The sequence below is a fragment of the Pelodiscus sinensis genome, chromosome 4, assembly GCF_052426305.1.
Source record: "Pelodiscus sinensis isolate ZL-2025 chromosome 4, ASM5242630v1, whole genome shotgun sequence".
In the NCBI taxonomy this organism is placed as follows: Eukaryota; Metazoa; Chordata; order Testudines; family Trionychidae; genus Pelodiscus; species Pelodiscus sinensis.
The window spans coordinates 75,502,611-75,526,416 of NC_143055.1; the positions used below are offsets into that span (position 1 = coordinate 75,502,611).

General features: G+C 40.9%; 1 long non-coding RNA gene across 2 annotated transcripts in view; it reads right to left on the reverse strand.

Annotated features, from left to right (window-relative positions):
- Positions 1-18,319, reverse strand: part of LOC142829615 (uncharacterized) — a 129,130-nt gene extending 110,811 nt beyond the window's left edge. For both annotated transcript variants that reach the window (XR_016349445.1, XR_012904199.2), the window contains exons 1-2: positions 15,816-18,319; positions 12,611-12,689 (exon numbers count right to left, since the gene is read on the reverse strand). This is a non-coding gene — a long non-coding RNA (uncharacterized LOC142829615). The remainder of the gene's footprint in view (positions 1-12,610; positions 12,690-15,815) is intronic.
- Between the last annotated feature and the right edge of the window lie 5,487 nt (positions 18,320-23,806).

Sequence of the window (23,806 nt, forward strand, 5' to 3'; positions counted from 1 at the left end):
TGACTACCCATATATAAAATTCACAAGTAGATTTAAAAGCCAAATGTTATTGGAGGTAGGTTGTGCCATAAAACCTGTGTTCAATAAATTAACCATAGAGGCATTTAAAGTGCCTTAGTTCAATTTCAAATGTTGTCTGAATAGCTTTGATTCAATAGTTCTTGCTGGGTCCTGTGTTTGTTAATTTCTTCCTCATTTGCTTTTTAGCAGGTTGAGAGCTATGTTTGAAAGGGAGAAATAACACATAAAACCAACCCTGCATCCTTCCATCTTTTACCAAACTATTGCTACTCAGCTTAAACAACTTTGGTTGTTTGTACTACTACAAGTGCTACACCAAAATGTATCATGTATTTTATACAAAAAATAAAAATTTTGTAAGGCTTTGACTGTGCAATTTAAATATTAGGCAACTGAGAAAAGGAAATTGAAATAAGAAATAAATTAAGGAAAACTTGATAAATGTGAATATGATCTGATACAAGAATGTTTCAGGCTAAGAGAGTAGAAATGGTAAATATAATTCTATACTATGTAAAAGTCTAAAATTAATGCAAAGGGTATATATTTGGTTTCGACTGAAAGTCTGAGTAGCCATTAGTTGTGTGTTTTTGTTTGGGGTAGTGAAATAATGTGTAGATATGCTAGGAGTCATTTTGATTTTGATGTTACTAAAACTCATTTTTGTGGTTTTACAAGCACAACCAAAACATGAAGATGTTTAGAGTTAAATTTTCTCTTATTAATCCCTTTCTGAGAAACTGATGTGAATAAATGACTCCAGTATTGCTCAGTCTCTGACACTGAGCTTCCTGTACTGCAAGAGTGGAATTTGCATCTAGTTTCTAATTTGGTTATAGCTTTTGTTCAGACTTTGGAACCTAAACCAACCAGATCAGTTGCCAACCTATGAAACTGTTTGCCAGAGGATGTGACAGCCAAGAGTATAACAGAGTCCAGAAAGATACATAAATAAAGGATAGGTCCATCCATAGCAGGGGAGCCAACAGAATTGCCAATGATGACGGTGGGGGCAGCTCTATGTTCCCAGATAGGATGGGGCCTCGGGCAGAAGTGGCAGGGTTGTGGGCTAGCCTCCCCCTGCTAGTCCTTCAGCACCACCCAGAACATGCCACATTTTTCAGATGTCTGAGGTACCATCGTCATTTAAGAATCCATTGGCGTGGTATCCTTGGCAATAGTTGGTACTTTTGCTTTTACTTTGTTGTGATCATTGCAGTAAGATAATACAGCAATTATATTACACTGATAGTCTGTATTGCATAATACTAGTTTTATAATGATGAAGTAAGCCAAACATACGAGCATAACTCTCAAGAATTATTTACTTTTAGGCTGTGTCAACACTGGTGCGATCTTGCACAAAAGCGGCCGCTCTTGCGGAAAAACTTGTTGCCTGTCTACACTGGCTGTGTGTTCTTGTGCAAGAAAACTGAAGTTCTACTGTATGAAATCAGGGCTTCTTGTGCCAGAACTCTGATGCTCCCACTCAGGAATAAGCCATTTTGCACAACTGTTCTTGCGCAAGAGGCCAGTGTAGACAGGCAACAAGAATTTCTTGTGCAAGAAAGCCCTATGGTTAAGCTTTCTATCAGAGCTTTTTTGCCCAAGAGAGCATCTACACTGGCATGGATGCTCTTGCGCAAAAGCACATCTCTTGTGCAAAAGCACATGCCAGTGTAGATGCTCTCTTCTGGAAGAGTTTTTGCAGAAGAACTCTTCTGCCAAAGAGTTCTTGTGCAAGAACCTGCCAGTGTAGACATAGCCTAATTACTGTCCAAAGATTATATCTGAATGTACTACATATACCTGTACTTCTGCTTTGTCTCATAGGAATGTACTGAAACTAATGTCTTTTTGTTGTTGTTTCTTTAACTTAAGCATTTAAAAGATTGTGTGATTAGAAATGGCAAAAAGTGAAACATTTATTACTGTAATGAAGGCACAATCCTGCTCTAGATGAAATCAATAGAAAACTCTCATTGGTTTTTGTGTTAAAGAATCAAACCTTAAGATCCCAGTGCTCATTAAAGCAGACTTCCATTCTCTTTTAGTACACATATTGTATGAGACTTACTGTAATTAAATTACTCCCACCCCCACAAAAATAGCAAAAAGCATCTTTCCAGTTTTGGAATACCTCAGAAGATTAAATACAAGTTTAATATCCAGATTCCCTTCATAGTCCCAATATAATATTTCAACTTCAGCTTTATCTTTATCTATCCACTGTTGGTTTTGTTGCACTCCTGTGTTAAAGCAAAATGCTATGCATTGCCTCTCAGAAGTGGCAGAGTTCCAAACAAATGTTATCTCAAAGGTGGCATACGCTTAAATGGGACTGAAGGTGTATTTTGCCTACATTTCTTTCTACTTTCTTACATAGTTCCCCCCCCTATAGCATCTGAGTATGTTAACAGGCACCAGTGGCAACAGTAAAGTAGTTAATGACTCATGATAGGTTTATTTTTACTTTGAAAGTCTTATTCTGGAGTTGAAAATTTAATTTATTGGTACTTTACTGTTTTGGAGCTCATATGAAGTAAAGCACTCACTTCTTGGAGAATCAGGACCTTCTAATTAATGCTTTTACCAAGGAAATGCACAGATTTTTGATAACCAGTTTCCCCTATGAACTTCACTCCCATACTGTTGATTAAGCAAGAATGTTTGAAATAGCACTGTCCCATGACCCAAAAGTGATTGGCCAATTCTCTTGTCAGGCAAATTACTTTATTAGGACAAAATAAAATAGATTCTATTGTACATAAAATATATTGCTGTTAATTATTTTTGAAGAGCTCATACCTATATATGTGATTGTGATCATAGGTGTATGAGATTCTAAATTACTAATGTAAATTTTAGCATATTTGATACCCTGAACCAGAAAGTAGAATAGTATTTAGAAAGTGTATGGTATGTAGTGTCCAGCCCCATCCAAACTCCTGAGAAGGATGATGGGGGCCAATTAACCTTACATGCGGCACCCAGTGGAGAACCAGACACTGAGACAGGATTATATCAGGGAGAAAGCCCACCCTCACTTTCTACAGAGAAAGGGATTTGGTCAGAGAGAAGGACTGGGGAATCTGGCAAGAGAGTGAGAAGACTGTTGTAGCTATGAGATACAGAGGAATCTCACTGGTAAACCAGAGATAGGCAATGAAAAATTAAGGTGGGTGTGGGAAGGATTCCAGGGAAACAGCAACAGGGTCTGAGGCAGAGCAGACCTGGATTGATAGTCATTGGGGTCCCTGAGCTGGAACCTGTCAATGCATGGTGTTGGGTTTCCCTACCAATTTCCAAGATCTGGAGAGATGGTACAGAGGACTCTGTGAAATGGCATTTAGACAGCTTCTCCAGTAGGATTTTGTACAGGGACTGGGATGGAGGGCCAAATCAAGATGATGTATCCTCCTGAGTCATAGAGAGGGGAAGGCCACAGCATGGGCAACCAATGGAAGTGGGTGCAAGATGAAGAAAGACTGTGTTCTAGACCTAACCATAAGGAGCATATGGTAAGAGTAACTCCTTCATAGGGTCTCTTTGTGGTAGCCCTTTCATGTGTTTTGTACTTTCTCATATAGGATTTGGCTGTGAGAAGAAGTCAGAGGGGAATCAGGAGACTAGGAGAATATAAATTGGTTCATTCTGTAACGCTTCTGCCGAGTAGGCCTGGCAACAACCAGGGCTGGGTTCAATATCTTGGGGTCCATCTCACATAGAACCAGCTCGAGTCCCCATCCAGTAAACTGGGAAATTCATACACCCCTGGGTGCCTCTGAGAGGGGAATGCTTCCCCATTCGCAAGCACAAAGTCTGAGTGTAGGAAAGAAATATTTAATGGAACAGAGAGAAGTCATATGGCATTAACTTGGGAAAACACCACAAACAGAGTTGATAACCCAAACATAAGCTAAGCTCCCCACCCCCAGCCAAGAATCACCTGAAGTCCCAAAGTCTGACACCCCAAAAGTCTCTGTCCCTGGTCAGTGACACCCAGAGTCCAAAAGTTCACCCGCAGGGTTTTACCTCCTAACCTGGGTAGAAATGGGGGTGAAGGGATAGATAGGGGGCACCTTACGAGTCACTCCATCACACTACACCAACTGTCTCATTTCACACCACCGGATGCTCTGCTGGTTTCCTGCCGCCGCTTCTACCAGCTGAGCTGCACTGCTAGTCGCCTGCCACTGCTCCTCACCTGCTGCCATTCCTACCATGCACGCCATGCCGCTGGACACTACTCCTCACCTGCTGCTGCTCCATGCCTGTTGCCACTCCACGCCGCTGGTCGCTGCTCCTCACCTGCCGCTGCTCCGTGCCACGCTGATGGTCACCACTTCTCACTGGCTGCAATGGGTCTGGCTCCCAGCCAAACCAATGATTTCAGCTCTTAGGGTACGTCTACACTACATGGCTCCGTTGACGGAGCCATGTAGATTAGGGTTGTAGGCAAAGGGAAATAAAGCGGCAATTTAAATAATCGCCGCTTCATTTAAATTTACATGGCTGCCGCACTGAGCCGACAAACAGCTGATCAAACAGGAGAAGGGGGGAGTCTTGTTCCTTGGAGACTTCTTACAATGATGGTGGTGTCTGTCCTGCAAGCACTGGTGGCATGTTTTACAGTTCCCACATTTAGGGGTAGCATGATTTGTGACCCCCACAATAGTCCCAAATTATTTACAATACACCACATTCCATTCCAACACTGATCATCCAACAGCCCTGGCTGAATTGGATTTACATAACCACACCTTGGATTCCCTCCCCATCCTGGCATGAGCTGTATTCACATATCAACAGTTAAATTATCTTGCACAGCTAAACATTTGTAGGGGGCACACCCACCCCAGGGCAGCTCTCTCCTTTTAGCTGGCTGGTAGCAAGCAGTAGTTCAACCCTTGCTTACAATTCTGTTCCAGTAATTTAAGATGCAATCCTCTCACACTTAGCTTGTAGCTAAGCATAATATAAGATGAGACTAAATATGCATGTAGATTATTCTCATAAAATCCAACCCTCCCACCCACCACCACCACATAATTTTGCTAAATAAATACTTTGTTTCAGGTAGGCTGTTGGTCAACATCACTGTTTTCAAAGAAAGCACAGCTGTCCCAAATCCAGCCAGACCTACAGGTTGTGATACAGGGCTGTTGTGGCTGTATCATGTCCTAGTCTAGAAGTGGAAGAATGAGACTCCACCTCGAGACAGGTGAGAGAAGGCATTCTGGAGGGAGGCATGACTGGAGCGATTTGGGGAAAGCCAAAACTTTAAATTGTGTCTCCCTCACCCCCCACACACAGTATCAGCTATGGGTTGTCTTTCTTTCTTCCTGTTTGTTTTCTTAATTTCTCTTAGGGATAATCCAGGGCCTATTTAAATTCAGTTAGTGTTATATACTAGTTAGATAAATGGTAAATATTCAGAGGACAGAGTAAAGTAGAAAGAAACATAGATGGGGCAAAATGATGTTGCAGTGTGTACTTTAGTTATAATGGCCCCTTTTGTCTTTAACACTTGGATATTGCACATGTGAGATAACATTGGATGCGACAACTTTTTTAATGGCTATAAACACCTATTCTGGACAAAAAAATTATTTCATTGACTGAAACAAAAGGCGTTTTCTTGTTGAACATGGCTAGTCACTCATTTTTTAATTCCTTTTGTTTTGATTGTACAGAGCCACTTTTTACTATGTTCTGTGATGCCTGTCTCCAGGCTGGATTAACAATTTGAGTAATCTTTCATTTGGGATTCCCAAATCTGCAGCTCAATACCAAAGCATTTGAGATCTCTCTTGAAGGTGTCTTGAAACTTAAGGTTTGGGCATCCTCTGTGTCTATGACTCTTAACACACTCTATAACACAATATTCCACTGATCTTTCAAGGCAAATACTAAGAGTACTTCACATACACTTAAACCTCCATAATCCAGGTATCCCTGATACGGGAACATCCATTGTTTGGATCCTGGCAGGAGGAAGAGGAAGCGGCTCTGCACGCTGCTGCTCCCTCCCTCCCTCCCCCTGCCCCACTCCAACCTGGGCAAAGCACTTCTCTAGAGACTTTTCCCCCACCGCTCCCATAGCAGCAGTGGCCAAAGCCTAGGAACAGCAGGTGGCATGGAGCCATATGTGCTCCCAGTAATGCACCATCATCCCCCTCACACCCAGACCCCACATGCCCATCCCTCCTCCTTCACCCTCCATCCCAGACCTTGCACCACACCCCGAGAAAACTCAGGCACCTTCCCTCCCTCCCAGCTCCCATACCCTTGCTGTTGTTTGGTATGCCTGGCCAAAACAGGTCTAAACAAACTAAGTATTTTTTCAACAGTTCCAAACAAGGCAAATGAAAGGTAAACCAAAGGATTAAGAATCTAGGTACAACAAGGAAGCACATAATTAACCGTAATTATGTAAGCAACAAGAAGTGGTGTGCTGACGGATAAAGGTGAGTTCCTTCCCCCAGATGGGGCCCAGGTAAGAGACTGAGGATTAGGGACTCTTTTCCATGTCCTGCAGCTTGAAGACCCTCATAGTGACGAAACAGCTGCCTATTCCATCTCATTAACCGGCAAGGAGAAGTTAGATGATCTTAGTTCTCCAGCAATGGTTGGTCCACTCTCCCTCCCTGCATCATCATGAGTGTGTTTGCCCTCAGTTAAAAGGGCAGAAGCTGGTAACCTACCCCTTGTGTGCAGGTAAACTCACCTTCCTGAAACCAGGTCTACACATGTGGTGCTGGCATGCACCTCTAAGCATCTCCAAACAATGCCACTCAAAAGGGCAGCCCCTTATAACTAGTGAGGCAGCCCTTAAGTAAGTGTTGTTACTGGGCAGAACCCAGGTCATGTGTCTATGCATTTTCCCACTAAAAGGTCAAAAGAGGAAGAAAGGACCTTCAGGGGAGGAAGGAGAAGAGAAACCAAGACGGAATCCAGGTTGTTGTTTAAACTTTTCAAGATGGTTTACCCATATAGTTAAACACCAGAACATTTCTCCTACATCACCCTCAGCATGCTCCTGCATATTCTCTCCCTCTGACACCCTGTAGAATAGCTGTCTATGTTATATGTGAAATAAAAATACAGTACTTTGGAAAATGCTTTCATTTTTACCTTTTCCAGAGTTACCAGATTAAAGACGTTCAAATATATTCTAAAAATATAAATGGTCAAGGTAGGGGGGTTGCCATAACTGACTACATCCCCAGAATGACTTGGGAACAGAGAGACAAATTATCTACAAGAATTGTCAGGACAAAAGCCTTATTTTAGAGCTCTGCAATCTTTAGATACTTCAGCCTCAAGAATAATGTGAATGGGTGCTTACTATTTTACACTCTTTCAGAACAGAGGATTCCTTAATGCAGGAGTTTTTTTTTCAAGAGGTCACATGTGAGATGCATTATTACTAACATCAGCTAGACCCTCCATCACATGCCATCTGGTTCAGCACTTTGAAACAGTGCTTGTCTATTCCAGGTGGCCTTTATGTAAGTGTGCTCTGGGCATAGACAGACTGCCAATTGCCCTTTTTTCTACATCGGCTCTCACATGGCTTGAGGAGCTCACAGTCTAAAACTTTGAAGGAAATGTTGTGGACATTATCATCATAAAAATACCAAATACACTCAACAAGGGATGTGTAATCATTATAGCTAACATAAGAACATAAGAACGGCCGTACTGGGTCAGACCAAAGGTCCATCTAGCCCAGTAGCCTGTCTACTGACAGTGGCCAGCACCAGGTGCCCCAGAGAGGGTGGACTGAAGACAATGATCAAGTGATTTGTCTCCTGCCATCCCTCTCCAGCCTCTGACAGACAGAGGCCAAGGACACCATTTTATCCCCTGGCTAATAGCCTTTTATGGACCTAACCTCCTCTGTCAAGGAGTTCCTCAGGTTGACTACACGCTGTGTGAAGAACTTTCTTTTATTAGTTTTAAACCTGCTACCCATTAATTTCATTTGGTGTCCTCTAGTTCTTCTATTTAGGGAATTAATAAATAACTTTTCTTTATCGGTCCTCTCCACACCACTCATGATTTTATAGACCTCTATCATATCCCCCCTCAGTCTCCTCTTTTCTAAACTGAAAAGTCCCAGTCACTTTAACCTCTCCTCACATGGGACCCGTTCCAAACCCCTAATAATTTTAGTTGCCCTTTTATGAACCCTTTCCAAGGCAAAAATATCTTTTTTGAGGTGAGGAGACCACATCTGTACACAGTATTCAAGATGTGGGTGTACCATAGTTTTATACAGGGGCAGTAAGATATTCTGGGTCTTATTTTCTATCCCTTTCCTAATAATTCCTAGCATCCTATTTGCCTTTTTGACCGACGCCGCACACTGTGTAGAAGTTTTCAGAGAACTGTCCACGATAACTCCAAGATCTCTTTCCTGATTTGTCGTAGCCAATTTAGGCCCTATCATACTGTACGTATAGTTGGGGTTATTTCTCCCAATGTGCATTACTTTACACTTATCCACATTAAATTTCATTTGCCATTTTGTTGCCCAATCACTCAGTTTGCTGAGATCTTCATGGATTCCCTTACAGTCTGCTTCTGTCTTGACTATCCTAAACAGTTTTGTATCATCTGCAAACTTTACTACCTCACTGCTTACCCCTTTCTCCAGATCATTTATGAATAAGTTGAAAAGGATTGGTCCCAGGACTGACCCTTGGGGTACACCACTAGTTACCCCTCTCCAATCTGAAAATTTACCATTTATTCCTACCCTTTGTTTCCTGTCTTTTAACTAGTTCTCAATCCAAGAAAGGACCTTTCCTCTTATCCCATGGCCATATAATTTACACAAGAGCCTTTGGTGAGGGACCTTGTCAAAGGCTTTCTGAAAATCCAAGTATAGTATATCTACTGGATCCCCCTTGTCCGCATGTTTGTTAACCCCTTCAAAGAACTCTAAGGGTATGTCTACACTACCCCGCTAGTTCGAACTAGCGGGGTAATGTATGCATACCGAACTTGCTAATGAAGCCCGGGATTTGAATTTCCCGGGCTTCATTAGCATAAAGACGGCGCCGCCATTTTTACAAGCCGGCTAGTGCGAACCCCGTGCCGCGCGGCTACACGCGGCACGGGCTAGATAGTTCGGAATGGTTACGTAGTTCGAACTATCTGTACTCCTCGTTCCTCGTTCCACGAGGAGTACAGATAGTTCGGAATGGCTACGTAGTTCGAACTATCTAGCCCGTGCCGCGTGTAGCCGCGCGGCACGGGGTTCACACTAGCTGGCTTGTAAAAATGGCGGCGCCGGCTTTATGCTAATGAAGCCCGGGAAATTCAAATCCCGGGCTTCATTAGCAAGTTCGGTATGCATACATTACCCCGCTAGTTCGAACTAGCGGGGTAGTGTAGACATACCCTAACAGATTAGTAAGACAGGATTTCCCTTTACAGAAACCATGTTGACTTTTTCCAACAAATTATGTTCTTCTACATGCTTCACAATTTTATTCTTTACTATTGTTTCGACTAATTTGCCCGGTACTAAAGTTAAACTTACAGGTTTGTAATTGCCAGGATCACCTCTAGAGCCCTTTTTAAATATTGGTGTCACGTTGGCTACCTTTCAGTCATCAGGTACGGAAGCGATTTAAAGGATAGGTTACAAACCACAGATAATAGCTCAGCAATTTCCCATTTGACTTTTTAGAACCCTTGGATGAATGCTATCCGGTCCCGGAGATTTGTTAACATTAAGTTTTTCTATTTGATCCAAAACCTCCTCTAATGACACTTCAATCCGGGACAGTTCCTCAGATTCATCACCCACAAAGGACGGTGCAGATTCAGGAATCTCCCCAACGTCCTCAGCCATGAAGACTGAAGCAAAGAAATCATTTAGTTTCTCCGCAATGGCTTTATCGTCCTTGATTGCTCCTTTTATAGCTCGATCATCTAGTGGACCCACAGGTTTTTTAGCAGGCTTCCTGCTTCTAATGTACTTAAAAAACATTGTTATTTCTTTTTGAGTTTTTGGCTAGCTGTTCCCCAAAATGTTTTTTTGCTTTTCTTATTACATTTTTACACTTGATTTGACAGTGTTTATGTTCCTTTCTATTTTTCTCACTAGGATTGGACTTCCACTTCTTAAAGGATACCTTTTTGTCCCTCACGGCTTCTTTTACATGGTGGTGAAGCCACGGTGACTCTTTTTTAGGTCTCTTGCTATGTTTTTAAATTTGGGGTATACATTTAAGTTGGGCCTCTATTATGGTGTCTTTAAAAAGTTTTCATGCATCTTTCAGGGATTTGGCTCTGGTCACTGTACCTTTTAATTTCTGTTTAACTAACCTCCTCATTTTTGTGTAATTCCTGTTTTTGAAATTAAATGCCAGGGTGCTGGACTGCTGAGGAGTTCTTCCCACCACAGGAATGTTGAATGTTATTATATTATGGTCACTATTCCCAAGCGGTCCTGTAATAGTTACCTCCTGGACCTGATCCTGCGCTCCACTCAGGACTAAATCAAGAATTGCCTCTCCCCTTGTGGGTTCCTGCACCTGCTGCTCCAAGAAGCAGTCATTTAAGCCATTGAGAAATTTTATCTCCGCTTCTCTTCCTGAGGTGACATGTATCCAGTCAATATGGGGGTAATTAAAATCCCCCATTATTATAGTTCTTTATTTTGGTAGCCTCTCTACTCTCCCTTAGCATTTCAATGTCAGTATCGCTGTCCTGGTCAGGTGGTCGGTAATACATCCCTACTGCTAATTTCTTATTATTGGAGCATGGAATTACTATCCATAGCGATTCTATGGAACATGTTGATTCACTCAATATTTTTATTTCATTTGATTCTACATTATCTTTCAGATACAGTGCCACTCCGCCACCCACCCGGCCTGCTCTATCCTTTCTATATATTTTATATCCCGGTATGATTGTGTCCCACAGATTTTCCTCATTCCACCAGGTTTCAGTGATGCCTATTATGTCTATCTCCTTATTTAATACGAGGTACTCTAGTTCACCTATCTTATTAGTCAAACTCCTAGCATGTGTGTACAAGCACTTTAAACATTTGCCACTGCTTATTTGTCTGCCCTTCCCTGGTGCATTGGATTCCTTTGTATGCGGTTGTTTGTCTGCTCTGGCCCATGGTTTGCCCTCTCCCCTCCTCTCTTTCTGACTACAGCTTAGAGAATCTCTATCAGTGGATTCTCCTCCAAGAGAAGTCTCCCTCCGATTTACGTGCATCTCCGTACCAATCGGCTTTCCCCCATCTCTTAGTTTAAAAACTGCTCTACGGCATTTTTAATGTTTAGTGCCAGCAGTCTGGTTCCACCCTGGTTCAGGTGGAGCCCATCCTTCTTATAGAGGCTCCCCCTTTCCCAAAAGTGTCCCCAGTTCCTAATAAATCTAAACCCCTCTTCCCTACACCATCGTCTCATCCACGCATTGAGACTCTGAAGCTCCGCCTGCGTACCTGGCCCTGCGCATGGAACTGAAGCATTTCCGAGAATGCCACTATAGAGGTCCTGGATTTCAATCTCTTTCCTAGCAGCCTAAATTTGGCCTCCAGGACATCTCTCCTACCCTTCTCTATGTCATTGGTACCTACATGTACCACGACCACCGGCTCCTCCCCAGCACTACACATAAGTCTGTCTAGATGCCTCGAGAGAGCCGCAACCTTTGCACCAGGCAGGCAAGTGACCATACGGTTCTCCCGGTCATCACAAACCCAACTATCTATGTTTCTAACAATCGAATCATCCACTACTAACACCTGCCTCTTCCTAACTGGCATTCCCTCCCCCTCAGAGGTATCCCCAGTGCGAGGGGATACCGCTACATCCTCTGGGAGGAGGGTCCCAACTACGGGATGGTTTCCCTCTGCTCCCATTGAATGCTCTGTTCCCTTGAGACTTTCATCCTCCTTAAGAGCACCGGGGCTCTCAAACTGGAGGTGGGACAGTACTACAGTGTCCTGGAAAGTCTCATCAACATAGCTCTCTACCTCCCTTAGCTCCTCCAGTTCCGCCACCCTGGCCTCCAAAGCCCTAACTTGGTCTCTGAAGGTCAGGAGCTCCTTGCAACGGGTGCACACATATGCCACCCACCCACAGAGCAGGTAATCATATGTGTTACACTCGACACAATAAACAGGATAGCCCCCACTCTGCTGCTGGGCTTCTGTCTGCATTTTTCTAATGAATAAGTTTAAGTGTAAACTTGGATTCTTTTTAAACCTCTGGAGTATAGATTATTCTAAGAGTTATGTTTTAAAGAAGGTCAGAAGTCACTAGTGCCCTCTAACCTCCCCCTATAACCTCCCTCTCCAAACTCTCCTGTTTGACTCAGCCACCAGGGAGACCGCGAACAGGAACAGCAAAGGCTTATATAGCTCTGGTAGCCCCTCCCCCTGACTGAGGCTCAGCCAATTAACAGAGGCTTCTAGATTTCAAACCTTTTAGAAGCTCCTTCAAACACACACATACACACACACGCTCAGCACACTGCAAATAACTCCCCCACACACAAACACACACTCCAGACAGCCACAAGGGTCCCGTTTTTACTCCTCTTTTACCTGGAGAACTCCATCTTCAAACTCTTCTGTTTGCGGTTCCTGTTCGCGCTAGAGCACTGTTGGTAGTTTTCAAGAATTCCTTCAATGAGAAGTTTTAAAAAGTGTATCATACCTTATTTTTATTCAAACGTACAAAACATTTCCATGAATACTCTATGAAATCTAGTGATATCAAACATTTATTGTGAGAATGACACTTACTGTGTCCTCAGTTTATCATATCATTATGTTGATTTCTTTGTGTAGGACTCAGTTGTATTCCAAATTAACCACTGTATTTGAAAGGTTTCAACTTTCCCTTTCATTGACTGGGTCTTTTGGGAATGTCTTTATCTTAAACTGTTACGGTTTCCTGGTTTTATTTTTATGGAAAACTGTTCTAAGTTCTTAAAAGTTTCAGTTTCAGATGGTTATGTTTGTTCATTAATGTTTTTAATGTCCCTTGCTGAATTGCTGTCACACTTTTACTGTCTCTCACATCAGGCTCACAGCTTGGAATTTGTCTCACTGTAATGAAAACTCGGGACTGTGACCTAAATTCTAATGGTATAAAACACTCAATCACTACATTGTACACATTGCAATTAATTGAGCATGTTTTTAGCACAGTGATTTTTTAAAATTTTTGCTGCTTGAGCTATGTACAGATTTCATAGAATAGCAAAAATAAATATGCCTATTAGGAGGCATCATTACAGAGAGTAAGGATAAAGGATGTTTTTGTGCTTATTTAGAACATAAGAATGGCAGTACTGGGTCAGACTAAAGGTCCGTCTAGCCCAGTAGCCGGTCTGCCGACAGTGGCCAGCACCAGGATCCCCAGAGGGGGTGGACCGAATACAATGATCAAGCGATTTGACTCGTGCCATCCATCTCCAGCCTCTGACAAACACAGGCCAGGGATACCATTTCTATTCCCTGGCTAATAGCCTTTTATGGACCTAACCTCCATGAAATTATCTAGCTTCTCTTTAAACTCTGTTATAGTCCTAGCCTTCACAGCCTCCTCTGGCAAGGAGTTTCACAGGCTGACTACACGCTGTGTGAAGAAGAACTTTCGCCTATTAGTTTTAAACCTGCTACCCATTAACTTTATTTGGTGTCCTCTAGTTCTTCTATTATGTGAACTAATATATAACTTCTCTTTATTTGTCCTCTCCACACCACTCATGATTTTATATACCTCTATCATATCCCTCCCTCAGTCTCCTCTTTTCTAAACTGAAAAGTCCCAGTCATTTTAGCCTCTCTTCATATGGGACCCATTCCAAACCCCTAATCATTTTTAGTTACCTTTTCTGAACCCTTTCAAGACCAGGAAATATCTTTTTTGAGGTGAGGAGACCACATCTGGACACAGTATTCGAGATGCGGGTGTACCATAGCTTTATACAGTGGCAGTAAGATATTCTTTGTCTTATTTTCTATTCCTTTCTTAATAATTCCTAACATCCTATTTGCCTTTTTGACTGCTGCTGCAAATGGTGTGGAAGTTTTCAGAGAACGATCCACGATAACTCCAAGATCTCTTTCCTGATTTGTAATAGCCATATTAGCCCCCATCATTCTGTACATATAGTTGGGGTTATTTTTTCCAACGTGCATTACTTTACACTTATCTACATTAAATTTCATTTGCCATTTTGTTGCCCAATCACTCAGTTTGGTGAGATCTTTTTGAAGTTCTTCACAGTCTGCTTCTGTCTTGACTATCTTAAACAGTTCAGTATCATCCGCAAACTTTACCACCTCACTGCTTATCCCGTTCTCCAGATCATTTATAAATAAGTTGAAAAGGATTAGTCCCAGGACTGACCCTTGGGGGACCCCACTAGTTACCCCTCTCTATTTTGAAAATTTACCGTTTATTCCTACCCTTTGTTTCCTGTCTTTTAACCAGTTCTCAGTCCATGAAAGGATCTTCCCTCTTATCCCATGACAATGTAATTTACACAAGAGCCTTTGGTGAGGGACCTTGTCAAAGGCTTTCTGAAAATCCAAGTATACTATATCTACTGGATCCCCCTTGTCTGCATGTTTGTTGACCCTTTCAAAAAACTCTAATAGATTATTAAGACATGATTTCCCTTTATAGAAACCATGTTGACTTTTGTCCAACAAATTATGTTCTTCTACATGCCTGACAATTTTATTCTTTACTATTGTTTTGACTAATTTGCCCGGTACTGAAGTTATACTTACCGGTCTATAATTGCCAGGATCGTCTAGAGCCCTTTTTAAATATTGGTGTCACGTTAGTTATCTTCCAGTCATTAGTTATGGAAGCCAATTTAAAGGATTTCCTATTTGAGTTCTTTTAGAACCCTTGGATGAATACCATCCAGTCCTAATGATTTGTTAACGGTAAGTTTTTCTATTGGTTCCAAAACCTTCAATTCAGGACAGCTCCTCAGATTCATCACCCACAAAGGATGGTGCAGATTTGGGAATCTCCCTAACATCCTCAGCCATGAAGACTGAAGCAAAGAAACCATTTAGTTTCTCCGCAATGGCTTTATTGTCCTTGATTGCTCCTTTTATATCTCGATCATCTAGAGGACCCACTGGTTTTTTAGCAGGTTTCCTGCTTCTAATGTACTTAAAAAATATTTTGCTATTTCTTTTTGAATTTTTGGCTAGCTATTCCTCAAAATCTTTTTTTGCTTTTCTTATTACATTTATACACTTGATTTGACAGTGTTTATATTTCTAAAGGAATAGGAGTCTATTACCTGCAACCAGTGTTGATGTTGGTAAATAGTTGTTAACAAGCCAAGTGTCTCATTATATTTAAAGCTATCAGGTTTAATGAAGTTTCTATTCTAAGTGATGAAAGGTTGAGTTTCTCCATCAATCTTATGAGGGCTAATGCATCTACGATTTATCTGTTTTGACGCATGCAATACATCTCTCTAAATACTCATCAATTCATTTAAAAGTACAAATGACAATAATCCATAGTCCAGAAATCTAAGAAGGAAAACAACTCTGTTTACAGTCCACTTTCAGAATAACCTATCTAAATAGATGGGATGTTACTGGCATCAAGTCAGTATTCAGGGTGGATAAGGAGGAAGGAGCTGAAGATGACAAAGTGGTCATTAGGTAGATGGAAAAAGAGATGAATGAAGGAGACAAAGATCAGAGATGTTAGGTCTTTATGATGTAAGGCTTTGAAAGCAAGGATATGGATAGTGAAAATTACCTTCTTTGGAGATGTTAAAGCATTGAACACTCTGACAAGACCCATGTCTGATGGGAAAGGCCATGGTCTTCTTAGCCCAGCACAGCTGTTGTTGATCATTGTTTCTATCTGGACATACAGAATCAGTTGTGAATCAAATAAACTCCTCGTGTAAACTTTGGTAATTAAACATGTCCGATCATGTTATCAAAGGCTATTGATAGATCTGAAAACATCCAATTGCACACCTGTCTTTTGTCCAATGGAAAAAGTTAATTGACCAATGCAGGTAATGCTACCTCTATTACATATTGCATATGAAGGGATTGGAGAAGTTAAGGTATTGCCAGAGTTGCTGCAATACAACCTTGTCAATAAATTTTCTCCCTGAAAGGAATACAAAAGACGAAACTGCTGTGATTCAGTGTCAAGAATGTCTGTTGCATGAGGAACCTAAAAATCACGCATTTGTGAATGAATATTGCCTTCTTCAAGAATGACATGAACAGTCTAGTAACAGAACTAATATTTGCTTGGCAAGTTTTGATCAAGACTACATTGTATGGATCCTACGTAATCCTGCAGCGTGATGGTTGATTTCTTTTAAGACTCCTATTCTGTTGTAAGATTTCCCTCTTCCCCCTCCCCACACCCCACTATTAATATTTTAATTTTGTGGGATTCAGAAAGAATACATCAGCAGGACAGATGCTTTAAATAAAACAAACAAACAAGCAAGCAAAGAAATAAATAAAGTAGTAAGGGATTTGATATTCCTTTCTGTTTCTACCACAAACCTTTCCCTGAAATAAATAAATAATTTCTATTTTGGCCAAAATTCCATCTCTTTAGCATGTTGATACTTGAAGCTTCTTTAAATTGATCTCTGATTCACACGGATGTCATATCTTCAGATTCAATTTTGAAACGAGTACCACATTGCTATCTGCTTGCTTTACATAGTACATTTTTGCAACAACGGGAAGCAAGTTGAATTCAGCATTCAGATAGCTTGTACTCTTATCAACAAAGCAGCCTTCATTATGAGACATCCCTGTTTATCTAACCTCTTTCTGTTCATACCGTCTGACTGCACTGTCAGCCTCCTCTGGGTTATTATGACTACAACAATGCCTGTGGAGAACAGCTCTCTGCAAGGAACATTTGTTTTTCAGATTAAGCTTCTAAACATCATCCCCTTTTCAGGGCTTTTAAAAGTAATACAAGGAAAAACTCACAAATGCTTAAAAAGGATTTGTGACATTGTATGAGGTTTTGGCCTACTGTCTTTTGCTAAAAGTTGAGTCATACTAAACAATGTTTCTGATTAAAAGCTAAATACCGTTTAAATCCACAGAAGGCTGCAAGGAAAAGATATTACCTTGGTTCCCAAACTATTGTCACTATCATTATTGTTCCACGTAGGTCTAGGGCCTAAAGAAGATTGGATATTGAAGGGGAAATGGCTTGACAATGTCATACAGAGACAGGGATTCACAGGGAAGAAACCCACAGAGAGCTATCCTACTGTATTATGCTCCACATTTCAACTTTGCCTCATCATAAGGCTGGGTGGTCCCCTCTGCACATGAAGATCACGGCAGAGAAAAGCAGTAAAAATGAAGGGTACTACTGTCTGATATATAGAAGTAATAAATAATGCTAAATGTATTTGAAGTCCTAAAGTCCTTCAAAAAGAATGTCTACACAATCTAAGTTCCCAAAATGTCTACTTTTACCTAGTCCTTCAATACAATCAACTATGCTGCAGCCATTGAAGAAAGCTAATTACACAATGGAGATTACTTTGTGTACTATTTCCTTTCTTTGACTCCTCTCCAAGATCTGTGAGCTATTCATCTCTCTTTGTACCATGCAAGCAGAAAGGAGCCTATCTGGGCATCTTGCCTTTTTTCAGAAGTGCCCATCACTATGGCACCTTGACATCTCTGGGTCTAAGTTATGCATTCCATTAACAAATATTATGACTGATACTTCTGAAAACATAATAGCAGTGGATTTACTGTTATGTTTATAAAAATGTGCCATTTTAATATTCTTTATGTAAATACGTTGATAGTTGGTCACCATTTCACTATATTGTTTAAAATGCAACAAAAACTCAACTTTAGACTGGTTTTGTTCCTTCTCCCTATTCTCATAAATGGGTGGGGACTCACACAGATACCTTAGGACTGTTTAGTTCTGTAGTAAGTGACAGAGCTCTCTGGGAAATGACTATCAGAGTCTGACTGTTAAAACCACTATAGTCATTATCACTAAAATCCAATATATTACTTTTCAGTGTGAGCCTCTCAGATATGATAAAATGTATTTCAGTTCTCAAAATCACGCAAACCAAAATTTGTTCTGTTGAAATATTCTACATTTGACTTAAAAAGCTATGTTAAGAGAAAATTATGTTGCACCATTAAGCACTAAGGCTGTGTCTAGACTACATGCCTCTGTCGGCAGAGGCATGTAGATTAGACAGATCGGCAGAGGGAAATGAAGCCGCGATTTAAATAATCGTGACTTCATTTAAATTTAAATGGCTGCCCCGCTCTGCCAATCAGCTGTTTGTCGGCAGAGTGGGGCAGTCTAGACGTTCCCCTGTCGACAGAAAACCCTTGTCGACCACCCCGGTAAACCTCATCCCACAAGGCATAACGGGGCAGTCGACAAAAGGGTTTTCTGTCGACAGGGGAACGTCTAGACTGCCCCACTCTTCCGACAAACAGCTGATCGACAGAGCGGGGCAGCCATTTAAATTTAAATGAAGTCGCGATTATTTAAATCGCGGCTTCATTTCCCCCTGCCGATCTGTCTAATCTACATGCCTCTGTCGGCAGAGGCATGTAGTCTAGACACAGCCTAAGTTATATAAATCCAAGGTGAACGATTGAATGCTTATGCATCTTCTGCCTATTGCTATAAGTAGCAGCACAAAGCTGATACCATTTTCCTCCTCCTTTGTCCGCTCAGTGAGAGAAGTCCCTGTGTGAAAAGAATTCAAAATGGCTTTTGCTAACCTTCCTGACCACAGAAGTGTAAACTAAATTATTCAAAGAATGTATCCTATTGAGAAAAATTATTTACATAACTTTCTTTTAAATAATTGTTGGGGTGGGAGGTTGTAGGGAAAATTGTCTCCCTGCTTTTAAATACAGGTATAATCTAATGGTAGAGAGAGGTGAGGATGGGGATGAAAGGCTAGAAAAATTTATATATTTTCCCAACATCTCCAATCAGGTTTTTAATCTCTAGTTCAGGAAAACAAGTGATATTTTTAGCATACTATGAAAGAATAAAGTTAATCCTCATTGTAATGAGTTCATGTAAACTGTTGAAAACCACTAGGTATTTGGAACTTGGTGGATTTTCCATCCTCAATTATTTAAGCCTCATAAATGACTTAGAATTGTAATTAAACTATGATTATGTGTAGGATAACCATTCCATTTATAAAACACAGTGCACCCTAATAACTGATATGTCATGTCAGGAAGAATAAGTATAATGTGTTGTAAATGAAATCATTTTGGAGCCAGGAATGGGATTTTGAAGTTGGATGTGGATGCTATCATGTGTTTCAGCAGGAATACCTCCACAAATATTTATTGTATTATACAAGAGGAGAGAAAGCTGTCTATTGTAGATGCACATTCTTCAGTGGAGAAGAGCTTAAAGCAGGCTACTTTTAAGTCATTAGGTAATAATGCAAACATGACCCTTTAAACAAAGGGCTTGATTGTGGAAGGTGCTGAATACCCTCACCTTTCTTTGAAAAAAAAAAAAAAAAAAAAGGGGGCATTCAGCATCTTAAACAATGGGGTTCATATTGAGGATGAAAGGAAGGGGCCAGCTTGGATTTACACAAGCTATAAAAAGAGCATATTGATTGTTACACTGTGCTTGAATTGAAAGAAAAGGAAAAAAGAATGGCGTTAATAGGCTTGACTTATCTCTAAGTGTGTGCCTACACAGCACCCTAAACTCGAAATAGGCTATGCAATTTGCTCCACACAAATTGCATATCTTATTTTAAAACTATTTCAAAATAGCTTATTTTGAAGTTTGGGCATCTACATAGTACCAAATTTTAAAATAACGCGCTATTTTGAGCCATCCCTTATCCCTCATGCAACGAGGTTTACCAGGATGATGAAATATCCTGCCCATAATTTCGAAAAATATTTTGAAGTAACGGGCAGTTTGTGTAGACACAAGGTAGCTATTTCCCTAACTGTCCCCCCCTTAAAAACAACTGTTTGAAAAGATTGTATGCCTTTCCTTCCTTTCACCCGTCCAACATTTTGTTTTCTTAGAATATAAACCCTCTAGGGCTGTGTTTAAACTACATCCCTTTCTTGAAAAAGGGATGTAAATTAGACACTTCAAAATTTCCAATGAAGCTGGGATTTAAATTTCCCATGCTATATTTGCATAAAGGCGGCTGTGGTGTTTTTCGAAAAGGGGCTTTTCGAAAGAAAAAACAGCTGTTTAGATGGGGATCATTCAAAAATAAAACCCTTTCTCGAAAGATCCTGTACTCCTGAAAAAATGAGGAGTACAGGATCTTTAGAAAAAGGAGTTTATTTTCTAATGATCCCCATCTAAACAGCCGTTTCTTTCGAAAAGCCCCTTTTTGAAAAAAACTGCAGCTGCCATTATGCAAATGAAATGAGGGAAATTTAAATCCCAGCTTCATTTGAAATTTTGAAGTATCTAATTTACATCCCTTTTTCAAGAAAGGGATGTAGTTTAGAGACAGCCCGAGGGTCAAAGACCAAGGTTGGTTTTGAACAGCATGTAGAACAGTAGGATCCCTAACTCTGTGTACTACTCTCTCTGTCTTTTAATATTACACACGTATGCTTTGATTGGAATTTGGTTTTTGACCATATAAATGATAGATTATTATTACTTACTAATGGAAAGACACTGAACTATGCAGTTCATATCCTGGAAGGTGGATATGTTATGCATGGTCCTTCTGTGCATATGGGTCATGGATTTTTGTTTGGTATTAAACTCAAGGTCAGGGGGCAGGAGGGGAAAATTAATCTGCACTAGAAACCTGTTTTGTTCTGGGTTTTATTCTTTGGAGAATCTCCCTCTTGTGTGGAATAATTCTGTGGAACTGGAACAGATGAGGGTAGTACAGAGCTGAATTTACAGTATGGTCTGAACAAACCCTTTTCTTGGACATATCAGTGATTAGGTACCACTCCAATGTTCCCTAGATGGAGAATGACCTCTTGGGTGACATCCAAGATAGAATAATTTATGGTATCTTTGAGGCACCTCTTACGCTGGAAGCCAAATTGTGATCCATGACAACCCAAGGGATAGAGGTAAGAACAAAGACAAGTTAATCGTCTTATTTTCTCTCATCTCCCAACCCTATTTTACTTGGACCATTGAGTAGAATTCTGAGGATCTGGGCTGCTGAGAAAATGGCAGAGAGAACAAAAAGTTGAGGGGAAAAATATCAAAAGTAAAAGTAGAAATAGCTTATTTAGCCAATTGAAGGAAGAGAGGATAAAAGAAAAAAATATTGGCACAGATAAGGTTGAAACAGGGATGATGATAAGAATAAAGGTAAAACTAAAAAAAAAAAAAAAAACTTTCAGGGAATACTTATAGCAAGGGGATGCAACTAAGATCAAACTATTGAAAAGATGCTTGTACCATCTGTGAGTACACCTTATCTTCCGTGTTATAGCAAAAAAGAGTATATTGCTTTTTAGACAGACATCAGCTTACTGGACATGATTTCATCCTGAATTAGGAAAAAAATCAAAAGGAAATGTGGTTTTTATATGTTTGATTACTTAAGGAGAGAAGAAATAGTCAATTTTCCCCACTATGCTGTGACAATATTGCAGTACCATGGAGTTAGAAGACATTTCAAATAGTCTCTCTCTCCAATCACTTCCGGAAGACATAATTCAAGAGTTGTGATGGCTTGTTTTCTTTATTAAAGCCATCACATCACTGGTAAATTACAGAATTTACCTAACTATATTAAAGATTTCTCTGAATGGGCGATGGAGAACTGCCGTCTGTCTCTCCCCAATGCATGGCTAAGACAAGAGTTATAGGTCAATGGGTTAAACATATCCTCAGGTTTAGGTGGGAGGGTTGTAATTTCTTTAGTTGGATAATGGCTTCGAAGAAGACTGTCTACCAGCCAGGACTTCAGTGAGTTATGACTCTGATTTATCTAATCCCTACCACTCTTCCATCCTGTGAAGCAAAAGAACAGATGAATTTGAGCTGTCTATGATGAGTGAATGCTCATGTTCTGCCTTCAGGCAGTTTTAAATTTCTCTTGCACCACTGGTGGAGCAAAAAAGGGAATTTAGGAGGAGACATTGAGACCTTCTCAGATCTAAAACTCTTCAGTTGGTGATGTAGATGATTTTAAAAGAATTGTGTAGAATAAAAGCAAGTGGGAAGAGGAGCTTCAGATAAAAGGAAACTGTTTCTTTTAAAATTAAGTTTTTAATACTATGTGACATTTGATAAGAACCTCCATAGTGGGTCAGACCAAGATCCATCTAGCCCAGTATCCTGTCTGCAAAGTGTGGCCAATACCAGATGCCCAAAAGGGAGGGAAAACAACAGGTAATCATCATGTGATTCCTCCACTATCATCCATTTCTAGACGAACAGAACCTAGGGACACCAGTCCTACCTATCCTGACTAATAGCCATTGACAGACCTAACCTCCATGAATCTATCTTGCTCTTTTTTTAACTCTGTTGAAGTCCTAGTCCTCACAACATCCTCCAGCAAGGAGTTCCACAGGTTGACTGTGCGCTGAATGAAGAAGAACATCCTTTTATTTGTTTAAAACCCACTGCCTATTAATTTCATTTGGTGACCCCCTAATTCTTATATTGTAGGAAGTAAATAACTTTTCCTTATTCACTTTTTCCACACCAGTTATGATTTTATAGACCTCTATCATATTCCCCTTTAGTCTCATCTTTTCTAAGCTGAAAAGTCCAAGTCTTTTTAAATCTCTCTTCATATGGGATCTTTTCCAAACCCCTAATCAGTTTTGTTGACCTTTTCTGAACCTTTTCCAAAGCCAATATATCTTTTTTGGAGAGGAGGTGACTACATCTGTATGCAGTGTTCAAGATGTGGATGTACCATAGTTTTCTATAGAGTAAATAAGATATCCTCTATCTTATTCTCTATCCCTTTGTAGCCCAAGGTCCAGTGTGTTTCAGCAGCAGCCCTGGGAACTACAAGTTGTGGACTACAAACTGCGGCATGTTGGGAGAACTTCCTGGTTCCTGCCAGGATGTGCCCTCTGCCCCCAGCAGGGTCTCAGCAAGGACTGTGCTAGAAGCAGCACACAGGCTGCATGCTGAGAGAAGGGGGCTGCTGAACGGTTTTCCTGTTCTATGTTTTTTACAGAATAAAGCCTGTTCCGGGTGATTTGTTGGAGTGGGGCTGGTCTGAGGTGCACTCACACATACACAACGCAGAGCACACCAAGCAGCCTCAGGCCTAGCCCTCCCCCCACAGTGGTGTAAGAAGTAACAAGCTTCCCCTATGCTGAATAACCTCACACTGGGCTAGTCAACAGGAGGGGTTACATTTTTTAGCTACTGGTGCCGTGACTCGGATAGGGGAAGCTTGATTAGTTTGCAGAGAGTTAGGAATCTGCCACACCAGGACAGCATGAACTCACAATTTAGAGCACAGGGGGGTTGGTATGACCCAGGGTTGGTGTCAGTGAAAGTAGAGACCCCTAATGGGTGTTATGGCCTAGAGATCCCTGTGGCTAAGGATATAGCTGTTGGAGGGGAAACCTTAGGGAAGAGCATAGCAGTGCCATATCTCCCTGCACAGCACCAAATCTGTGGGGTGCCTGTTTTCAGTGGTGGTACAGATTGCAGAGTAGACATTGAGGACTGGATAAAAGCTATAGAATATCTGCTAGCAGCCACTGGCATTCCTGAGCCTCTGAAGTTCCCCACCCTTGTCA